Consider the following 23577-nt stretch of genomic DNA (forward strand, 5'->3'; position numbering starts at 1 on the left):
GCCTCCACATCCTGGGTTCAAACGATTCATCTGCCTTAGCCTCTCGAGTTACTGGGATTACAGGTGTGCACCACCACACCTGGCTAATTTTTGTATTTTTAGTAGAGATTGGGTTTTACCATGTTGACCAGGCTGGTCTCGAACTACTGACCTCAAGTGATCCACCCTCCTTGGACTCCCAAAGTGCTGGCATTACAGGTGTGAGCCATCGCGCCTGGCCAATGCTCTCTGGTGAGATTATCTAATTCTGGGCTGATCACCTGGAGAGGTGAGGCCCAGGAGGGAAATTAGAAACACAGAAAGAATGTTCAGAATCTATGAGGCTCATTAAATTACACAGAGAAATAGAAATGTGATGTGAACCAGATGTGCATACAGGCTTGGAAAGTTTTTCAGGAACGAGTTTTCCTTTTAAAAAAAGTTACGTATTCATTCCTTGTAAATAGGTAATCCAGGCCAGGCATGATGGCTTATGCCTATAATCCCAGCACTTTGGGAGGCCAAGGTTGGAGGACTGCTTGAGCCCAGGAGTTCAAGACCTGTTTGGGCAACATAGCAAGATCCCATCTCTAAAAAAAAAAAAGAATAAAAGACTGGGCACAGTGGCTTACACCTGAAATCAGCACTTTGGGAGGCCAAGGTGGACAGATCACATGAGGCCAGGAGTTTAAGACCAGTATGGCCAACATATTGAAACCCTGTCTCTACTAAAAACACAAACATTAGCTGGGCATGGTGGCGGGTGCCTGTAATCCCAGTTACTCGAGACACTGATGCAGGAGAATTGCTTGAACCCGGGAGGCAGAGGTTGCAATGAGCTGATATCATGCCATTGCACACCAGCCTGGGCAACAGACTGAGACTCTGTCTCAAAAAAAAAAAAAAAAAAAAAAAGGCAGGGAGTGGGTGGCGTGCAGCTGTAGTCTTAGCTACTCAGGAGGCTGAGGTGGGAGGATCGCTTGAGCCCAGGCGTTTGAGGCTGCAGTGAGCTATGACTATGCCACTGTACTCCAGTCTGGGTGACAGAATGAGGCCCTGCCTATTAAAATAAGAAAAAAAAAAAAAGATAATCCAAGCACATGGCACATAATTTTTTTTTTTTTTTTTGAGACGGAGTCTCACTCTGTCAGCCAGACTGGAGTGCAGTGGCATGATCTCTGCTCACTGCAAGCTCTGCTGTCTTCTGGTTCACGCCATTCTCCTGCCTCAGCCTCCCTAGAAGCTGGGACTACAGGCGCCCGCCACCACGCCCGGCTAATTTTTTTGTATTTTTAGTAGAGACGGAGTTTCACCATGTTCGCCAGGATGGTCTTGATCTCCTGACCTCGTGATCTGCCCGCCTCGGCCTCCCAAAGTGCTGGGATTACAGGTGTGAGCCACCGCGCCCGGCCAGCACATAATTTTTTAAGGGGCCAAAGAGTACATAGCTAAGAATTAGTCTTTTTCCTACTCCTGTGCCCAAGTCCTTCAGTTTCCCTCTCAGAGACAAAACTGTTACCAACTTAATGTGTGCATCTTTCTTGATATTGCCTCTGAAAATAAGAAGTGTGTGTGTGTGTGTGTGTGTGTGTGTGTGTGTGTATTTTAAATATATACAAATGGGTATATTATACACACTGTTTTGAACTTTGTTCTTTTCACTTGAGTATGTTTTGGAGTCTCTTTTCCTACTAGCAGATGTACTATATGTGTTGGGGCAGATTTAGAAAGCAGGAGAAGTTCATCTTGTTCTCAATAGCCCTGAGCTTTGCTTCAGATCAAGCTGCTTCTTACTTCTGCCTCAAAGGCTGGACCCTGTCAGCTACAGACAGTGTAGTTCCTGGGTCACCTGAAGCTGTCCTGCTCAGTGAGACATCCTGCCATGTGACAGGTTTCACTGAAAGGATTGTGTCCTTTGTTCTTACTGAATTCCCACATCTAGAATTCGTTCTCACAGTTTAATACGTGGTAGGAGGACCGGTGTCAGCTGCCCATGTGGTTACTCAATTCTTCTTCCAGGTCTTATAGGTGGAGGAAGGATTTTCTGGGCAGTGTGGGAGGTCATCTCAGATCTCCATCTCCACTTTGTGGAGAGAGCCTGGCAGGGGCTGTGCACCGGCGGTGGCTTCTGTATTACTGAGGTCACGGTGAGTCCTTTTCCTGAAGAGGTCTGAAATGTAGAAAGCAGAATGGAACTTGGCCCTTGCTTAACTGGTTAGAGGATCGCCTGAGGTCAGGAGTTCGAGACTAGCTTGGGCAACATAGCGAGACCCTGTCTCTAAAAACAAAACAAAGGCTGGGCGCGGTGGCTCACATCTGTAATCCCAACACGTTGGAAGGCGGAGGCAGGCGGATCATCTGAAGTCAGGAGTTCGAGACTAGCCTGGCCAACATGGTGAAACCGTCTCTACTAAAACTACAAAAAAAAAAAATTATCTGGGCATGGTGGCAGGCGCCTGTGATCCCAGCTACTGGGGAGACTGAGGCTGAAGAATCACTTGAACCCGGGAGGTGGAGGTTGCAGTGAGCCAAGATCATACCATTGCACTCCAGTCTGGGCAACAAGAGAGAAACTCCATCTCAAAACAAAAACAAACAAACAACAAAATTGCTGTCTACTGTCTTATAGTCAGTTTTCTTATCTGTGTGTGTGGGTGTGTGGGTGTATACATACATATATATATATATTTTGTTTGTTTTGGGTGAGAGGCAAGGTCTCACTCTGTCACCCAGGCTGGACTGCAGTGGTGCCATCACATCTCACTGCAGCCTAGAACTCCTGGGCTCACAGGATCCTTCTGCCTGGGCTTCCCAAAATGCTGGGATTACAGGAGTGAGCCACCACACCCAGTCAGTTGGTTATCTGTAGAAGGAGATATATGTACCTTAGACAGTTGCTATAAAGATCAAATGAGGTCCACACAAAAACTTCTACACAAATGTTCATAGCAGCATCATGAATAATAGCCAAAAAAGTAGAAACAGATGTCTATCAATGGATTAATGGATAAATAAAAGGTGATGTCCAGCCAGGAATGGTGGCCATGCCTGTAATCCCAGCACTTTGGGAGGCCAAGGCAGGCAGATCACTTGAAGCCAGGAGTTGAAGATCAGTCTGGGCAACTTGATGAAACCCCATCTCTACTAAAAATACAAAAATTAGCCAAGCATGGTGGCACATGCCTGTAATTCCAGCTACTTTGGAGGCTGAGGCACGAGAATCACTTGAGCCCGGGAGGTGGAGGTTGCAGTGAGCCAAGATCACATAACTCCACTCCAGCCTGGGAGACAGAATGAGATTCTTCTCAAAAAAAAAAAAAAAAAAAAAAAAAAAAGGTGATGTCCGTACAATGGAATATTATTTGGCCATAACAAGGAATGAAGTGCCGATACATGCTACGACATGGATGAACTTTGAAAATATTATACTATGTGCAAAAGAAGGTAGTTACCTTCTTGGGTTCAAGCAATTCTCCTGCTGCAGCCTCCCGAGTAGCTGGGACGACAGGCGTCCACCACCATGCCCAGTTAATTTTTGTATTTTTAGCAGAGACGGGATTTTACTATGTTGGCCAGGCTGGTCTCGAACTCCTGACTTCAGGTGATTCATTAGACTTGGCTCCCCAAAATGCTGTAATTAGAGGCATGAGCCACCGCACCTGGCCTAGTAGACAGCAATTTTGAATACAGCTGTTAGATTCTGCACTCATGCCTTCTCTAATCCATGTCAACACAGTAGAAATAATTGCTTTGACAGAACCTGGTGTGGACGTGTCTCCAGGAAGAAACTGTAAAATGAATGGATCATTTTGTGAAATGTCTGCCCTTTCCCCACCTTTCTTTTGCCTCTTTGCCTTTTTCTCCCTTCCTAGTTTTTCTTTCTTTCTTTTAGGGCGTCAGCCTCCCACCTCTGTGGTTGGGAGGGACTATTGCACGTCTACACTCTCGGTGCGGATGAAATAGTGTTTGCGTTCGTTATCTGCATTTGCGCGTTATCTCCCCCAGGAGATGACAGCTCCTCTGCCAGCAGCTGGCAACGGTGGGCTCTGAAGCAGAGGAGGGGAATTATCAGGAAAAACTCATTTTATTGTCCTGTCCTAGGGTTTCACTGATGAAGGCCTCTGGGCTACCCACGTGGGGGGTGGGGGCGGTGAGACCGCCACCTGCCCGCGGCTCCCCTGCAGCCAAGCCACGCGCGCCGTTGCTAGGGCAACCACCCCGCCAGGCCGGCTGCTGCCGGGAAGCCCCCTCGGGAGCGCGCACGGGCAGGGCTGTGGGGGCGCGGGCCGGCTGCGACGTCAGACCCCCGCCCCTCGGCGCCTGCCGGACCCAGCTCCATCCCCAGCTCCACCTCCCTCAGTGGGCAGCCGGCCGGAACCCACGAATCAGAGCAGCCGACACATCGCCCGCTCACCCAATCGCAGCAGTTGTGTGATCCCGCCACCGCCCCGGACCCTGGAGGTCCGCGCTGAGGCGGCGACCGCGGGAGTCGCTGCTGAGGCGGCCTCGTGTGCGGGTCGGAACGGCGCTCTTCTGCGGGGCCGGTCCGGGCTGGCAGCTGCTGGCGCCTGGCGGTGAGGGCGGGCTCCCGAGTGGCCCCCCACCGAAGGCGGTGGGACTAGCGGCTGAGGCCAGGATGCCGTCCAGGCGGCGCGGCGGCTCCTCACTCATCCCAGGTAAGGGGGACGCGGCGCTCGCTGCGGCTCCGTTCCCCTCTCGTCTCCTCACTCCCGGCCCCGAGCCCCGTCCTGGCATCCGTTGGCCCCTTGTCGCCTCCTGCCCGCTGCCTCCCGGTTGTCCAGCCCCGCCTCCGAGCGCGGAGCCCCGAGTCTGGCCCGTCCAGCCCCTGCTCCCACGCCCCTTCCCCCATCGCCGGCGTTTCCCGGGCTCGGCTTCTTCCCGGCCGCGGGGGCCTCTGCCCTCTGCCCCTTCTCTCCCTTCTCGCAGCCCTGGGACCACGTCCTAGCCCCGCAGTCCCCAGGGATGAGACCCTCGTCTCGCCGGGATCGGACATTTGCCCCCACCTCTACCCCGGCTGCGCTTCTCGAGCTCATCGCCCCATCATCCTACCCTTTGTACGTTGTCCTGTCTGCATGGCAGTCCCCTGCCCCGCTCCAGGTGTCCCTGGGTCTTGCCCTTTTGCTCCTAAGTACCTTCCTTTCCCAACTCACCTCTTCTCCCCTCACTTTGACCACCCACCATCGCGATCTCCTTTTCCTTCCCTTACACTTAAACCTCCAGACACTTTCCCACTCTCTGGAATGCCAGATCCATCTTTTTTTTTTTTTTTTTTAAGAGAGAGAGTCTCGCTATGTTGCCCAGGCTGGCCTCGAACTCCAGACCTCAAGCGATCCTTCTGCCTCGCCCTCCAAAGTTTTGGGATTACAGGCGTGAGCCACCGCGCCCGGCTCAGGTCCATAGTGTAATATCTTCATTCGTCCTTACATGAGCTGCACCCCATAACATGTAAACTCCCTTTCCCAGAGTCTAGCACACAGTAGGCCTGGCATATGGTGGGTGGTCACGCATGTTAGCCTCTTCCTCCTTCCAGGCGTTTTGTACTTTCCAGATGATGGTAGCAAGAAGTCCATTGTCCACAGGGATTTGACTCTGCTTGAAGAATGGTATGGGAGATGGCAGGAGAAATTGGTGAACTCCAGTAAAGCGATTAAATGGTCACTTACTTACTGCATTCATTAAGAAGAAACAATTCTACTATCTGTACCATGTATTGTTTTATGTTAATTGCCTTTGTAAAGGATTCTTAGGCTGCTAGTCAGCGAGCTTTACAGTATAATTACTCCCCATCCCCTCTCCATCCCCATCTGCAGTGTTTAGGGAACCTTTCTTTTTAGGAAAGAAAGAGCCCCTACCTCCCAGCTAAAATGGCGTAGTATATAAGCAGTGTTTCTCGTGGTTATCTATTAGCTGGATAGTCCAGGGAGCTTCAATGAATTTTCATCTTTTAAGAACCAGAAGGAATCAGGATTTGGATTTCCTGGAATCAGCTGCTGTACAGACCAAATATGCTTGAGAATGAAACTTCTGACAAGTCCTCTAAGAGTGAGAGAGGAATTATCCACCCCTCTCCCTCCGCCTCTCCAAGCACTCGCTCTCGGAGGAAGTAGCGAGTCGATTTTTAAAAAAGAGTAAAATACGTTTGACTTTTTAAAATGATAAAAGCATTGTCATTGGCCCTGTACTATTCTTGCCACCTTTGCTCTGATGCTCTCAAGCCTGGACAATCAGTCAGCTTTTTCTGCTCCTGGGCTCCCAGGGCAGGCTGGCGAAAATCATGTAACTAAGCTGCTGGGTGCTGTTTCTGCACACTTCTGGATTCTGGAGATCCTTTGACTTACTCTCTAGATTCCGCTTATGTCCTAAAATCTAAATGGCTGTTTATAGATCTTCACCGTTCTTCTCTGACTCTTTGTCCTACTCTTGCCTTCGCTTCATTGCTTATTTTGCCACTTAACTCCACAGAAGAAATTGGTGGGCATCGGCCCTGAACTCTTAAGGAGCTGTCATTTTTGTCTGTGCCTGTCTGTCCCTGATTTCTAATATCCTTTCCTTTGATCTCAGAGGAAGAGGGGTCTTCCTTTCTAAAGCTAATCTCTTCCCATATTATTATTTTTTCTGTTGGACGGTATACATCCTCAGGTTTCCATCATTCAGACCAAAACAAAGCTTTTCTTGATGCTTCCCTTTTCTTTTTTTATTCTTCTCAGATTAACGTGGCATTCCTTAGGGTTGCATTTTTGTTTTTTTCTCTAATTTCCTTGTGTGATTACATGTCCTTTCGTGGCTTCAAATAGCACCTGTATATTTATGGTTTTTGAAGACGTCTATTTGGTCCCCATTTCTCTGGAACCTCAGGTTCTAATTTTCATCTGCCTTCTGCATAGCTGTATGTGGATGCTTGATTACTTCAAATGTGGTTACCTTTTCCTTCCCTTTCTTTCCACCCATAGACCCCTTCAAGCACATACACAAACATTCCTATTTTAAGATCTTTACTCTAGAAACCTTAAAATCATCTTCTTTTCTCCTCACATTAAGTCTAGCATAGATCCTATTGTTGCTACCTCAGATCTTTTTTTTCCCTCTCTTCATAAGATCTTTTTTTCCTCTCTCTTCATTGCCAGAAGACTGGTTCAGACCTTGGTTATGCTTTTTCTGAACCTCTGCGTCCTGTAGTTCTACTTCATCCTCCACATTGCTGCTGGAATTGGTTCCATTTCTGAGACATCAATCTGATCATGCTGCTTGTTTTCTTTAAAAATTCTCAGCAGCTCCCAAACCCTTAGTATGTTGAGCCAGTCCTTCCAGGCCTTCTGCAGCATGGGCGCATCTCCTTCCTGGACCCTTTGTGATCCAGAGAAAAAAGCGGTAAAGAAACAGACCATTCACTATAGTACAATCAAGACTTTGACAGAGATGACTACAGGGTGCTCTGGGAGCATCACCCTGGAGTGAGGACATGTTTCTGTCGACAGGCATCTAGGACTTTTTCTGACTACCCTTTCTCCTCAGTTTGGGTTAGGTGACTTTTCTTTGTGTTCCCACAGCACTCTGTACATACTTCCATCTCCATTTTTACCACTTACACCATTTTTACTTTTTTTTTTTTTTTGAGACACAGTCTTGGTCTGGTGCCCTGGCTGGAGTGCAGTGGTGCCATCTCAGTTCACTGCAACCTCTGCCTCCTGGGTTTGAGCAATTCTTGTACCTCAGCCTTCTGAGTAGCTGGGATTACAGGCACCCGCCACCACACCCAGCTAATTTTTGTATTTTTAGTAGAGACGGGATTTCACCATGTTGGACAGACCAGTCTTAAACTCCTGACCTCAAGCAATCCGCCTGCCTCAGCCTCCCAAAGTGCTGTGATTACAAGGGTGAGCCACTGTGCCCAACCCATTTTTACTATTTATAATGTTCTGTTTTCTTATTTTTCTCCCTGACTTGAGAGTGAACTCTTTAAGGAAAAGGGTTGCGTCATATCTCATTGTATCTCCAGTTTCTAGCAAATTGCCAACCTCCATTTCCCGGGTTCAAGAGATTCTCCTGCCTCAGCTATACTGAGCCACATAGCACTCAGTAAACTAAGTTTTCAGAAGAGCTGAATCTAGACAAGGAAAGGTAAGGGGAGATGGGCATTTTGGAAGAGAGGGTAACATACAGAAAAGTGTGTCATAGGCTGGGTGCGGTGGCTCACGCCTGTAATCCCACCATTTTGGGAGGCTGAGGCAGATGGATCAAGACCATCAAGACCTGGGCAACATGGTGAAACCCCATCTCTACTAAAAATACAAAAATTACCCAGGCGTGGTGGCGGGTGCCTGTAATCCCAGCTACTCAGGAGGCTGAAACAGGAGAATGGCTTGAACCTGGGAGGCAGAGGTTACAGAGAGCTGACTCCAGCCTGGGCAAGAGTGAGACTCCATCTCAAAAAAAAAAACAAACAAAAAAACAAACAAAAAAAACCGTTCGATAACCTGGTGTTTTTGGAAAGAACTGGTAATTTGGAAAGGCTGGAGAATGGGCACGATGAGCAATGAGGCTGGGAAGGTATATAGGAGCCGCTCATGAATGACCTTGTGTGTCCTAACACATAATCTTGATGACAGCGAGGAACCTTTGAAGGATTTCATCCTGGGCAGATCTTACAAAGTCTGGCTTGTTCCCATCTCAGGCTTTGTGTCTTGCTGCATGTGTTACCTTTTGCCTCAGCCATATAAAATCACCTCCATTAGCTGAACATGCCTAAATGGCTTTATGTTTCTCTTTCTCCATAGAATGCATTTTCCCACTTAGGCACCTGTAGATTATACAGACTTCTGGTTACCTCTGCAGTAAAGCCTTCCCACATCTGCCTGCAATCCATCTCTCTTCATCTCTACTGTCATTTACTTGTTTATATGTCTTTCTCTACTCTAATGGTAGGGCTTTGAAATCAGGGTGGGTTTTGATTCATGTCTGCATCCCCTACTCTGGCAGGTAACATGAATGAGTATTGTGACCAGGTATATTTTGATTGTATTTATTTATTTTTCTAGAGATGGGAGTCTTGCTATGTTTCCCAGGCTGGTCTTGAACTCCTGGCTTCAGGTAACCCTCTGCCTTGACTTCGCAAAGTGTTGGGATTATGGGTGTGAGTCACTGCGCCTGGCCCCAGGTGTATTTTCAGAAAAATTACTCTGATCTCTGGTAGCATTGTAGAGAACAGGTTAGAGAGGGGCAAGACTAGGTGTACAAAGACCAATTAAGGCAGTCATTATAGGAATGTAGGTGAAAGATGATGAGGCCAGTGAGGCCAAGAGGTTAGATTTGGGGGTGAATTTGTGGAGTAAGGAGAACTGGTTAGGTGTATAGGTGAGAGAGAGGGAGAAGGAAGGGTCAAGGATGACTTACTGAGTTCAGGCTTGTGTGTCTGGGCAATGGTGGTTCTGTTCATCCAGGTAGGAAATGCAGGAAAAGAAACAAATTTTCAGGGAAAAGGAGAAAGCCAATCATAACATCTTGATGCCCAGGAAATAGCCTGAGAGAACAGTTGACCCTGAAGATGGAGATGTATATGGAGGGTCTGTGCTAGAATTGAAAGTGAAGTCATCAGAAGTAGGTGAGATTGCTTGGTTCAGTGATTTTCAACATAGGCACTACTTAAAAACCACCTGGGGAGCTTTTAAAGAATGTGGATGGGGGATCGAGGCATCCACAGGGATTCTGTATCATTTGGTCTGGTGCAGGGCCAGACCTTGTTACTTTAAAGATGCTTCCCATGAGATAGGTAGCTAGGACTGAGAACTGGGCTGAGAGCCCAAAGAGGGAGTGATAGAACCCTGAAGAACAATAGTAGTAACTCATCCTTTAAATATCAGGATAGCTGAGTGTGGTGGCTCACACCTGTAATCCCAGAGTTTGGAGAGATTGAGGTGGGAGGATTGCTTGTGACCAGGAGTTTCAGACCAGCCTGGCCAACATAGCAAGATCCCCGTCTCTACAAAATATGAAAAAATTAGCCAGGTGTGATGGCACATGCCTGTAGTCCCAGCCATGTAGAAGGCTGAGGCAGGAGGATTGCTTGAGCCCAGGAGTTTGAGGCTGCAGTGAGCTATGATCATGCCATTGCTCTCCAGCCTGAGTGACAGAGTGAGACCCTGTCTATCTGTCTGCCTTTCTTTCTCTCTCTCTCTCACACACACACAACAGGCTAAATACCACCTTCGTTGACATAGTTTCTTGTGTACATTTACCTATTAAAGGACTTACCACATTTTATTTCTGCTGGGTCCATTTTTATAACTAATTCCTTGAAGTCTGAAACCATGCCTTATTTGTCTTTTCATCACTGCCTTGCACAGTACTTGATATATTTTAGAAACCTGATAAAAGTTGGTTGAATAAATCAGTTGATAAGTGATATAAAACAGAGCTTGAACTCATGATTTTGCAAACTGACCAGTTGTTTCTTTGCTGCTTAACAGGTCACTGGTCAAATACGCGTAGTCATTCCTGTTTTAAAAACATGCAATCTTGCCAGGCGCAGTAGCTTACGCCTGTAATCTTAGCACTTTGGGAGGCCAAGGCGGGGAGATCATGAGGTCAAGAGATGGAGACCATCCTGGTCAACGTGGTGAAACCTGGTCTCTACTAAAAATACAATAATTAGCTGGGCATGGTGGTGGGTGCCTGTAGTCCCAGCTACTTGGGAGGCTGAGGCAGGAGAATCCCTTGAACCCAGGAGGCGGAGGTCGCAGTGAGCCGAGATTGCGCCACTGCACTCCAGCCTGGCGACAGAGCAAGACTCTGTCTCAAAAAGAAACAAACAAAAAAACCCCAAAACAATTTTTATAAATTGGAGTGGATTAAGATAAGTATTATTTGCTCTGTAATGTCTTGGCTTTTAAGGTGGTTAAGCTGTGACAGTTATACAGAGGTTCATTCAGGCTTTGTCTTTAGAAGATACTATTTAAAATAGACTTTATTTCATATGATTAAGGTATATTGATCTTGTATCTTTTTAAAACAAATAGCTCTGATTTTAGGCTCATGAGCTTTTTAAATTTTTAACTAGAACAAAAACTGTCAATTTGATAAAAGATCTTGAACCGTGGCATAACAATTTCTTTTTAACTAAGAAAATTAAGGAAGTAAGGAATATGCCTTAAGCAAGCCCTATACCTAAATGAATCTCACTGGGATTGGTGATAGGTAGGAAGAAATAAATAATTCCCATGTATTTAAGCACTGTTACAGGAAACACCTGTGATTGCTCATCTACTGGTATCAGTGTATTTTCTTTTCTTTTCTTTTCTTTCTTTTTTTTTTTTGAGATTGAGTCTTGCTCTGTGGCCCAGGCTGGAGTGCAGTGATACAATCTCAGCTCGCTGCAACCTCCATTTCCCGGGTTCAAGAGATTCTCCTGCCTCAGCCTCCCAAGTAGCTGGCATTACAGGCTCCCGCCACCATGCCCAGCTAATATTTGTATTTTTAGTAGGGACGGGGTTTCACCATGTTGGCCAGGCTGGTCTCCCGTGCCTGACCTTAAGTGATTCCCCCACCTAGGCCTCCCAAAGTGCTGAGGCATGAGCCACTGCGCCCGTCCTCAGCGTATTTTCTATTTTCTGATTTCTCAGGGCTTAGATATAAACCATGGAATCTTTTGTGTTCTTTGTTCTTTGTTTTTTCTTAAGATTTTGTCAGCTGTTTCTTTTTATAGGATTTGTGGTTGACAGTTCTTTGCTTTTAACATTTGAGAAATGTTGAGAAACTTTTTTCGGATGAGAAACCCTGTCATTAGAATTCATTTTCTTATAGGTAACATCCTCTCTCCCCAACTGCTTTAGAGGTTTTTTCTTTGTCTTTAGTTTTCAGAAGTTAAATTATGATGTGTCTGCACAAATTTCTTTGGGTTTTCCTGTTTGAAGTTCTCTTATTTTCTTGAGCTGCAGATTCATCTTTTTATCACATTTGAGAAGTTTTCAGTCACTTCATAGAATAATTTTTCAGTACCACTCTCTGTCTCCTTTCATTCTGTGACTGAATGTTAGATCTTTTGCTACTGTCCCACAGCACGTGAGACACTGTTTTCTTTTAATTTTTTTCCAGTCTTATTTTTTTGTCTGTTGTTTAGATTGGGTAATTCTTGTTTCAAGTTTATTGGTTCTTACCTGTGTTATATTCATTCTGCTGTTGAGCTAACCCACCGAGTTATTATTTTGGTTGTTTTTCAGTGCTATAATTTTTATTGGGTTCTTTTTTGTCTATTCTACTTCTTTGGTGAGATTTTCTATTTTGTCATTTGTTTAAAGAGTGTATGTAATGGCTTGTTAAAGAATAATGGCTACTTTAAAATCTCTGTCAGATCATTCCAACATCTGATTCATCCTGTTGTTGGCATCTGTTAACTGTATTTTCTCATTCAAATTGTGGTTTTCCTGGTTCTTGCTATGATGAATGACTTTTGATTGTATCTTGGACATTTTGGATATTATGTTAGGAGTTATAGATCATATTTAAACTTTATGTTTTAGTAGACAGTCACCTTAGAAGGAGCATGTAGCTCCCAGCCTGCGTTTTGTTTTGTAACAGCTTTATTGAGATATAATTCACATGCCACATGTTAAACCATTTAAAGTATAAAATTCATTTACTTTTCGTATATTTATATAGTTGTACATCATTACCACAATCAATTTTAGAACATTTTCACTACCCACGAAAAAACCATACCATGCACTCCTTAGCCGTTATCCTCTCCTACTCTTCATCCTCTCCATCCCTAGGCAACCACTAATCCATTTTATGTCTTTATAGGTTTATATAATATAGAATAGAAATATCTATTTTGAACACATCATAAAAACAGAATCATATATAATATTGTCCTTTATCTCATTGTTAGAGTAATATTTACTATTACCCCATATTTACACATTTTTTTGTAATTTTTAAGTATTTATAAGTATAAATATAAATTATATTTATTTATAAATAGCGAGCTGCAATTTATTTTTGTAATATTTTGGTTTCAAAATCCAATTAAAATTGGCCGTATATAATGAGTTCGGAAGTGTCGTTAAGAATTGGTGTTGCCCGTGCAGTGGCTCATGCCTGTAATTCCAGCACTTTGGGAAGCCAAGGCAGGCAGATTGCTTGAGCCCAGAAGTTCATGACCAGCCTGGGTAACATGATGAAAGCCCGTCTCTACAAAAAAGCATGAAAATTAGCATGGTGTGGCGGCATACACCTGTAGTACCAGCTACTTGGGAGGCTGAGGCAGGAGGATCTCTTGAACCTGGGAGGGGAGGCGAGATCCTGCCACTGTACTCCAGCCTGGGCGACAGTGTGAGACCCTGCCTAAAAAAAAAAAAAAAAACCACTGACCAAAAAAAGATATAAATACATAATGTACATTTAACATGTTTTTAAATATGTATTATGTATTTATATGTATATTTTTGTTGGCTTTTTAAATATATATTTTATAGATTTTTTATATGTATATTATATATTATAATAAACAATTTATAAGATATGTGCATTAAATATATAAATACATATTAATATATGTTTTAAATATATATTTAATATATTAATCTATATTATATTAAATATATATATATTTTTTGAGATGGAATCTCACTCTGTCACCAGGTTGGAGTGCAGTGGCACAATCTCGGCTCACTGCAACCTCCGCCTCCCAGGTTCAAGCCATTCTCCTGCCTCAGCCTCCCAAGTAGATGGAACTACAGGCATGTGCCGCCAAGCCCAGGTAATTTTTGTGTTTTAGTAGAGACAGGGTTTCACAATGTCGTCTCTTGACCTCGTGATCTGCCCATCTCAGCCTACCCTCCCAAAGTGCTGGGATTACAGGCATGCACCACCATACCTGACCCTAATATATATATATATATATATATATATATATAAATTTTTTTTTTTGAGATGGAGTCTTGCTCTGTTGCCCAGGCTGGAGTGTGGTGGCGCGATCTCAGTTCATTGCAAGCTCCGCCTCCTGGGTTCACGTGATTCTTCTGCCTCAGCCTCCCAAGTAGCTGGGACTACAGGTGCTTGCCACCACGCCCAGCTAAACTTTTGTGTTTTTAGTAGAGACGGAGTTTCACCATGTTAACCAGGATGGTCTCAATCTCCTGACCTCGTGATCCACCCGCCTTGGCCTCCCAAAGTGCTGGGATTACAGGCATGAGCCACCACGCCCGGCCTCCTAATACATATTTTTAAAAAGAATTAGTATCAATTTTTTCTTTTTTTTTTAACGTTTGATAGAATTTACCAGTGAAGCCATCTTGTCCTGGTTTTTCTTTGTGGAAAATTTTAAATTACTCTTTCATTTGCTTTAGTTGTTATAGATTTATTCAAATTTTTAATATTTTCTTGAGTTACTATTAGTAGTTTGTATCTTTTAGAAATTTGTCCATTTTATCTAGGTTAATTTGTTGGATTACAATTGTTTATGATCACTTTTATTTTTGTAGGGTTGGTAGTTATGTCTCCTTTTCATTACTGATTTTCATAATTTGAGTCTTCTCTCTTTTGTTCTTGGTCAGTCTAGCTGAAAGATTGTTAATTTTTCTGATCTTTTCAAAGAGCCAGTTTTTGGTTTTGTTGATTTTCTCTATTCTATTTTCTGTTTTATTTATTTCACTGTAGTCTTTATTCTTTTCTTCCTTCTGATGGTTTTGGTCTTGTTTGCTCTTTTTCTTTTCTTTTCTTTTTTTTTTTTTATTGAGACAGTCTTGCTCTGTTGCCCAGGCTGGAGTGCAGTGGTGCGATCTTGGCTCACTGCAACCTCCGCTTCCCAGGTTCAAGTGATTCTCCTGCCTCAGCCTCCTGAGTAGCTGGAATTACAGGCACCCGCCATAATGCCCAGATAATTTTTGTATTTTACCAGAGACAAGGTGTCACCATGTGGGTCAGGCTGGTCTCAAACTCCTGACCTCAAGTGATCTTCCCACCTTGGCCTCCCAAAGTGTTGGGATTATAGGGGTGAGCCACTGCGCCCGGTCCCCCTTAGGATTCATTCTGATGTCATTTTCTTCATGTAGCCTCTTCTGAGCCCATGGATGTGATCCTTCCTTGAAATGTGCATATGTCTTTGTTCATGCCTTTTGTATGATCTTTTTTTTTTTTTTTTTTTTTTTTTTTTGAGACGGAGTCTTGCTCTGTCACCCAGGCTGGAGTGCAGTGGCCGGATCTCAGCTCACTGCAAGCTCCGCCTCCCGGGTTTACGCCATTCTCCTGCCTCAGCCTCCCGAGTAGCTGGGACTACAGGCGCCCGCCACCGCGCCCGGCTAGTTTTTTGTATTTTTAGTAGAGACGGGGTTTCACCGTGTTAGCCAGGATGGTCTCCATCTCCTGACCTCGTGATCCGCCCGTCTCGGCCTCCCAAAGTGCTGGGATTACAGGCTTGAGCCACCGTGCCCGGCCTTGTATGATCTTTTTATTATTTTATCATGGCATATATGGTTAGTTTCTTGTCTTCTCTCCTTGCTAAGTTGCTAGTTCTTTCAAGGCAGATCATAAATCATACTCATTTATATGCTTATTTAATGTATGTAACATTTAATTGAAATGTATGAGTAAGATTTTCTACCCTGTAAAAATTAAATAACAGTACTGATATGTTTTTATAATTATTGGAAAGGTATAAGAAGACAATGAAAATTCAATTTTGCCCATAGAAATTTTTTTTTTTTTTTGAGTTGGAATCTCGCTCTGTCGCCCAGGCTGGAGGCGATCTTGGCTCACCGCAAGCTCTGCCTCCTGGGTTAATGCCATTCTCCTGCCTCAGCCTCCCGAGTAGCTGGGACTACAGGTGCTCGCCACCAGGCCCAGCTAATTTTTTGTATTTTTAGTGGAGACAGGGTTTCACTGTGTTAGCCAGGATGGTCTTGATCTCCTGACCTCGTGATCCGCCCACCTCGGCCTCCCAGAGTGCTGGGATTACAGGTGTGAGCCACCGCACCCGGCCAGAAATTGTTACTATAGGGCTGGGCACGGTGGCTTACGCCTGTAATCCCAGCACTGTGGGAGGCTGAGGCAGGCGGAACACGAGGTCAGGAGATTGAGATGATCCTGGCTAACACAGGTGAAACCCCATCTCTACTTAAAATACAAAAAAATTAGCCAGGCGTGGTGGCAGGCACCTGTAGTCCCAGCTACTCGCGAGGCTGAGGCAGGAGAACGGCATGAACCCAGGATGCGGAGCTTGCAGTGAGCAGAGATCGTGCCACTGCACTCCAGCCTGGGCGACAGAGCGAGACTCTGTCTCAAAAAAAACCCAAAATTGATGTTATAGTGGTTTCTTTTTTCTTTCTTTCTTTTTTTTTTTTTTGAGACAGAGTCTGGCTCTGTCGCCTAGGCTGGAGTGCAGTAGCACAATCTCAGCTCACAGCAGCCTCTGCCTCAGCCTCTTGAGTAGCTGGGACTTCAGGCGTGTGCCACCATGCCTGGCTAATTTTTTTTTTTTTTTTGTATTTTTAGTAGAGACAGGGTTTCACCATGTTGGCCAGGCTGGTCTCGAAGTCCTGACCTCAAGTGATCCACCCACTTCAGCCTCCCAGAGTGCTGGGATTATAGGCAAGAGTCACTGCTCCTGGCCATAATAGTGGTTTCTGATCAAAGATTTGATGCCCAGCTTTTCATAGAGAACATCATAAAATTCCAGCTCCAACTAATTTTGGGTTAGAGGCATAATTTCTCACAACAAACGTGGGAAACCTCCTTTCATAGGAGAGTGACTAGACTAAAGCAAAACTAAACTGGTAAAATGTATAGGAAAGGTACAGCTATTTGCCAGGCTAGTTTCTAGTCTCTTATATATATCTGTTACTTCTTGAGACCAAATCTAGCTCTCCATTCTTAATCTCTCCCGGATGAAATCTTCAGAGACTTTCAGAAAGTGTGCAAATATGCATCCTGCTCATTTTTGTAAGTAAAGCATAATGGCTACATGGATTTACAGTTTTCTTCTGTCATTCTAATTAGATCTGAGATGGTCATGATGGGATAATTCTGGAGAAAATACAGTTAAAAAGCTGGGTATATTTTTAAAATCTATATGCTAATAAAAACCTTATAAATAATAGCACATGGTCTTAACTTTACTTCATTTGCACCATAATTGTTGCATACCTGGCTGTTTGTTCATGCCAAGCCTAATAATGACTGGGACGTACCATGGTATACAGTCAGACCTGGGTTCCAACTTGGTGAATAATTTGCCATGTAGCAATATATTAAGGAAGTTATTTATCCCTTTTGGGCCTCAGTTTCCTTATGTGTAAAATTCTAGAACTGAAATGTTCCTTTAACCTTATGATTTGTTGCAGCAAGTGTAAGGGATTGCAAAAAAGATTTTGATTCATTCATCAACGAGAGTGTGAAGTGATGATAGAGGCAGATGAAATAGCTGATCAATAAAGAGAGTGGATTAGAAGAGCAAGGGTCAAAGGGAAAAAACGGGTGAACTTTGTATTTTTAGTTTTTTTAAAATGTAGTCAAACCTTATTATAACACTGGAACCAGAAGGAAAAACTAATGTTCTAATCCTAGGAAATCATTAGCTATCTGGGGTTTTATTGAGAAAGTTTTAGCAGGATCAGTCAATGCACATTTATTGAGTGCTTAATATGCTTGTAGTATGTTGTTATATACTATGGAGAAACTGAAAAAGATAAGATATAGTCAATACATCCCAAGAACTCACAACTAATTACACTTATAGAATCTAATTACAGCCATAATTACCTTATTGGCAATCTAAAATTCATTAATTCATTCAGAAGTCTCTAGTTTCAGGGAGCTCACAGTCTACTGGAAAAACAAAGTAACCATGTAGTGTGAGACATGATATGATAGGGTATGTACGAGGGCACTAGGAAGTACACCTGTGTCATATGTGGTAGAGAGCTCTCAGGAAAGCTGTGCAGGAGAGATGGCATTAAAGTGGTGGAATGTTGAAGGATGAGTGAGAGTCATCAGGCAGAGAGACATGCACAAGCTGCAGTGCATGTGGAGGCTCAAACAAGGAAGGGATGCTTCAGTTGGATGACGGTGGCACTGAGTGAGTGTGTGGGGAGTGTGGGGGTGGTGGGTGGTGAAACAGGCTGGGGAGCAGACAAGGGCTGGGTCAGGAAGGGCCTTGTACTAACATTATGATGAGGATTTTTAATTTTTTTTGGAAAAAGTAGAAAGTTGTGGAAGAGTTTTAAGCAAGGGAACATCATAAGTATATTTGCATTTTTGAAAGATGGTTCCTGGCTGGGAGCGGTGGCTCACACCTGTAATCCCGATGTTTTGGGAGGCCGAGGCGGGTGGATCACCTGAGGTTGGGAATTTGAGACCAGACTGGCCAACATGGTGAAGCCCTGTCACTACTAAAAAATACAAAAATTAGCCGGGCATGGTGACACATGCCTGTAATCCCAGCTACTTGAGAGGCTGAGGCAGGAGAATTGCTTGAACCTGGGAGGTGGATGTTGTAGTGAGCCGAGATTGTGCCACTGTACTGCAACCTGGGCAATAGAGTGAGACTCCATCTTAAAAAAAAAAAAAGAAAGATAATTCCTGAGACAAGACAAGTTAGTGATTGAACTAATTGAAGGAAGTCAGAACTCAGACCATTTAGGAGGCTATAGAGTTCATATGAGAAAGGAAGAGGGTGAGGATTAAACTGATTTTTTTTTTTTTCCTAATTATCAGCAGGGAAAAAATGGAGGGAAATCAAGTAAAGGGAGATGAAAGAGGAAGAATTGACAGGACTTTACCAGTTACTGATGGAGAGGTTAAGGGAGAAACTACATAAAAGTTCCCTGGTTTTGAGCTTGAGAATCAGAGAGAAAGTGGTTCATTGACCAATGGAGGAAAGGGAAGAGTAGAAGAGATTTACTAGGGAAGGTGGTAGGTTCCATTCAGTGTTTGTTGAATGTGACATGCCGGTGAACCTCCAGATAGAGTTGTCCCTTAGCCTTTAAATGATCAAGTCTGAGATAGGGATAGAAGTCTTGGTTGCAAATCGATTTGAGTCATTACAGTGTGAGTGGGAGCTGACTGCAGATGAAGCAGGGTAAGTGTAGGAGTGTGAGTGAGGGAATGCAGTGCTGTAAATTAATCTTTGGTCACCGCTTTGTGATGTTGCTTTTGAAACATAAGTTTGAATACAGAGTTGACTTTTTAAAATCTGGGCTTTTCTATTTTGTGTCATTGATTACTGTTAGTGTTCTAACAGTTAATATCTGTAGGACTCTTTCTTTCCAAAGACTTGGAAAAACTGTTTTTCCTCTCTGCTATGAATTTTGTAATCATTTTGTTGATTGCAGAATATCTTGTTGAGGCAGTGATTGAAATTGCAAAGTTTTTTTCTTCGCTCCCAGATTACTTTCTTTCTGTTTATTCATAGTTCCTTGTTTCATTTTTGATGTTTATTTGTTGACTGTTTGCTTTATTTCAGATGACTTTGTAGGTATTTTAAGGAGATTTAAGAAAGGTTTCACTAGTTGCCTGTTCGTCTATAAATTCCTTGCTTAGGCCGGGTGTGGTGGCTCATGCCTGTAAATCCTGCACTTTGGGAGGCTGAGGTGGGCTAATCACGAGGTCAGGAGATCGAGATCATCCTGGCTAACACGGTGAAACCCTGTCTCTACTAAAAATACAAAAAATTAACCGGGTGTGGTGGTGGGCGCCTATAGTCCCAGCTACTTGGGAGGCTGAGGCAGGAGAATGGCGTGAAACCAGGAGACGGAACTTGCAGCGAGCCGAGATCCTGCCACTGCACTCCAGCCTAGGTGACAGAGCAAGTCTCAAAAAAAAAAAAAAAAAAAAAAAAAAAAAATTCCTTGCTTTGTATTTTATCTGTTCATGTACCTGCTGCATATTAAATGATGAATGGGTTTTAATTTTTGCTTTAAAGGAACTTAAGTAGTCTGGTGAGGTAAACTAACCACACAATACAGTGGTGTGTGTGCAAACTGATGTGTTTTTAACCAAGCACTTTGAGGTTACAGAAGAGGGAACAATTGATTTTTGTGCGGAAAAGATGGAAAAAGGCAGTCAGGGACAGGTTGACTGAGGAGATATGTGTAAAAGAGAGAAAGCGGCATGGTCCTGGAGGTGGTACCATGAGCAGAGGCCGGGTGTGGAGGGGCCTGATGTCAATGGGGAATGGTTCTCAGGGGGTCAGGCTGCATGGGAGGAGTGCTGGGAGGTGAAGGCAAAGGTGGAGGATGAGCAGGAGACAGTGAAGGAAGGGTGTCCTGGGCCCCTGTTCTTTAAAAGCCCCTTCACATGTTTCCACGTGATTGCCCCAGCAGCGCTGTGAGAGAGAACTTGCAGGTGTCCCTTTTTCTTTTGCATTTTGTCCCCAGTCTGTCTTCTTCCTTTCGTAATTTCTACTCTAATTACTTGTGAAGAAGGGTTTGATTATCATTATCTCTATTTTATGGATGAGAGAACTGATGCTCAGTGATTTATCTAGTGCCATGTGACTCAGAAAAAAACTGATTCCAGACTAGAGCCCAGGTCTTCTGACTCTAATACACCAGGCTTCTTTTACATTAATTCAGTGCCATCTTCTCTTCTACTTTTTCTGTTCAGTTACTTTTCATTCTAAAGGTTATGAGGGGCTGGGTGTGGTGGTTCATGTTTGTAATTCCAGCACTTTGAGAGGCTGAGGTAGGAGGATCACTTGAGGCCAGAGGTTCGAGACCAGCCTGGGTATCGTAAGGAGGCTCTGTCTCTACAAAAAAGAAAGAAAGAAACAAACAAAAAATTAGCCAGGCATGGTTGCATGCCCCTGTAGTCCTAGCTACTTAGGAGGCTGAGATGGGAGGATCACTTGAGCCCAGGAGTTGGAGGCTGCAGTGAGCTATGTGCCATTGCACTCTAGCCTGGGTGACAGAGTGAGACCCTGTCTCAAAAAAAAAAAAAAAAAAAAAAAAAAAAAAGTTACAAGGTTGATAGAAAAATGGCAAAAACTTGAGTTACCAAATAAGAGTATAAAATTTGAACAAATTTGCTTTCTTTGTTCCTCATGGTGGGTGCTCTAAACGGATTGTAAACATGAGCTTGATGAATCTAGAAGAGAAATAGTTTAGCTAACAATGACTTTCTGATTTATAGGTCTGAGAAGTTTGGAACTTGGTAACTTAAATTTTTTATTTTGTTTTGTTTCATTTTAACTCTTTATTATGAAAAATTTCAAACATATCCAAAATAGAGACAGCTATATGAGCCCTCAAGTACCCATCACCCAACTTCAACAATAAGCCCATAGCAGTCTAATTTCATATATACCCTCCACACGTTTGGTCTCAGATATTTCTGAAGTAAAACCGAGACGTCATTTCATTTAACTTGAACCTTCACAGATGTTATGCTTTAGTTTAACCTGTGCTCCCATCTCCATTTGTGTTCTAGGCATTAGGTCCAGTTCTTGGTATGGTTTTTTTGAAGTTTACTGCTCCTTTAAGAAGTGAGTGTCAGCTGACTTTCAAAGATTGTCAGTTGTGTGTACCATATTCTTCTTGCCATTTGCTACTCGTTAGTGGGTCTAGTGCCAGCCCCTAACGTGCAGCTAGGAAAAGATGTTCCCATGTTGGTGCTCTGACCATGAGCTGACATAAGAATGGATCTTGCAACAATGGTTTCATTTAGGTCAGATTTGAAGTTTCTACTGCATGGCAAAGCTGTCATTCAAAATCTGTCTCTGTGCATTTATTCATTGGCAAGTTCAAGCATGCGATAAAATTATTTTTCCTTTTGCTAACAGGCTAGAAGTAAATGGAGAAACCAGATACAGACTGGACTTTAGTCAGCAGGCACAGTGGTATTGGCTGTTGCTGTTTGCCACGTTGGTTGGCATCATGAATGGGCATGAGAGGCAAGGAACTAGTGATTAACAAAGGAAAGACAGTTTTTAGGGGTGTTGTTACATTCCTGTAATTTATCTTTTGCTAGAATATGTTCCCAGCATCTCTTTGGACCTAGAATATGGCCATGTTCCTGATTATAACAGCAGGGAGTGGTGAACGTGCTCTCGAGTGTGTGTACCTGGGCCTATGTGTGTGCACTGGGTGTTGGGCATGGCCTTGCTGGCTACTGACCTCTGTATCTCTACTTTTGTTGACTGATCCTGTTTTTGGTTAGCAATCTTACTTTATAAAATTTGCAAATATGTAAGTAGAGAAATGTAATGTCAGCACTCTCTTCTCTAAGGCATTATTTCTGGGAGTCTATTTCATTTGGCCTGCTGGGAAAGAGCAGTTCTATTAATAGTGATTCCTCAGATATGTATATAGCAGTGTTTCAGTGCTTTTTCTTTCCCCTGGCGATAAAACTAAGCCTGAACATTCTGGTATTCTTTTTTTTTTTTTTTTTTTTTTTGAGATGGAGTTTCACTCTTGTTGCCCAGGCTGGGGTGCAGTGGTGCGATCTTGGCTCACCACAACCTCCACTTCCTGGGTTCAAGCAATTCTCAAGCCTCAGCTTCCTGAGTAGCTGGGATTACAAGCATGTGCCCCCATGCCTGGCTAATTTTGTATTTTTAGTAGAGACGAGGTTTCGCCATGTTGGCCAGGCTGATCTCGAACTCCTGACCTCAGGTGATCCGTCCCCGCCTCGGCCTCCCAAAGTGCTGGGATTATAGGCGTGAGCCACCGCACCTGGCCCATTCTGGTATTCTTTTTAGATCAGCCTTAGCTCTGTAAATGTCCTAGTTGAGAAAATGTTGATCTGCTTGTCTGAAAATACAGCAAAGTGGAGTTTAAAAGTAATGGAAAGAGGGCCGGGCACAGTGGCTCATGCCTGTAATCCCAGTGCTTTGGGAGGCTGAGGCGGGTGGATCACCTGAGATCAGGAGTTCAAGGCAAGCCTGGGCAACGTGGTGAAACCTCATCTCTACTAAAAATACAAAAATCAACTGGGTGCAGTGGCACATGCCTGTAATCCCAGCTACTGGGGAGGCTGAGGCAGGAGAATCACTTGAACCCAGAAAGCGGAGTTTGCAGTGAGCCAAGATTGTGCCATTGCACTCCAGCCTGGGTGACAGAAAGAGACTCAGTCTCAATAAATAGATAAATAAATAGAAATAAAAGTAACGTATCGAGGCTGTGTGTGTGTGTGTGTGTGCATGCACATGCACACATGCATGTAAACACACATGCACACAGTGTTTTAGTATATAAGGATAATGGTCAGGCTAGCTTTTACTGTACTTCTTAAATCAAAGGACTACCTGTTTTAGAATTTGAGAAGAATTAGTATGAAGGTGTGAGTGGAGCCTCAAACACTATAGTGTCTCTTATCTAGAAAAAGGTACTTCCCAGTTAGGTTAGGTACCTGTTTTTTTGTAGGCTCAGTATACACTGTGAGCTGGTGCTCTGCTAAGTATGCTCTGGTAGAGGACGGGACATAGACAAAGTCTCTGGGCTTCAGGCATGCAACATCTTTTGGAGTAAAATAAATATGGCACAATGAATAGTGACCTTTGAAGAACAGGTAAGATTTAGAGAAGTCATGAGGAGAATGTGCTACTTGGGCCTCAGTTTGTACATCTATAAAATGAGAGCATATACGTAG

General features: G+C 43.8%; 1 protein-coding gene across 5 annotated transcripts in view; it reads left to right on the forward strand.

Moving 5' to 3' along the window:
• The first annotated feature begins 4435 nt into the window (after positions 1-4435).
• The window catches only part of LOC105466322 (tyrosylprotein sulfotransferase 1), a 148323-nt gene continuing 129181 nt past the window's right edge, over positions 4436-23577 (forward strand). For 3 of the 5 annotated variants that reach the window (XM_071095301.1, XM_011715310.3, XM_011715307.2), the window contains exon 1: positions 4445-4655. The gene's annotated coding sequence lies outside the window, so the exon portion shown is untranslated. Of the gene's footprint in view, positions 4656-13635; positions 13754-23577 lie in introns of those variants that run through there. The other 2 variants (XR_978124.3, XM_071095300.1) reach the window with 2 other exon arrangements.

The sequence above is a fragment of the Macaca nemestrina genome, chromosome 4 (genome assembly GCF_043159975.1).
Source record: "Macaca nemestrina isolate mMacNem1 chromosome 4, mMacNem.hap1, whole genome shotgun sequence".
Lineage (NCBI taxonomy): Eukaryota > Metazoa > Chordata > Mammalia > Primates > Cercopithecidae > Macaca > Macaca nemestrina.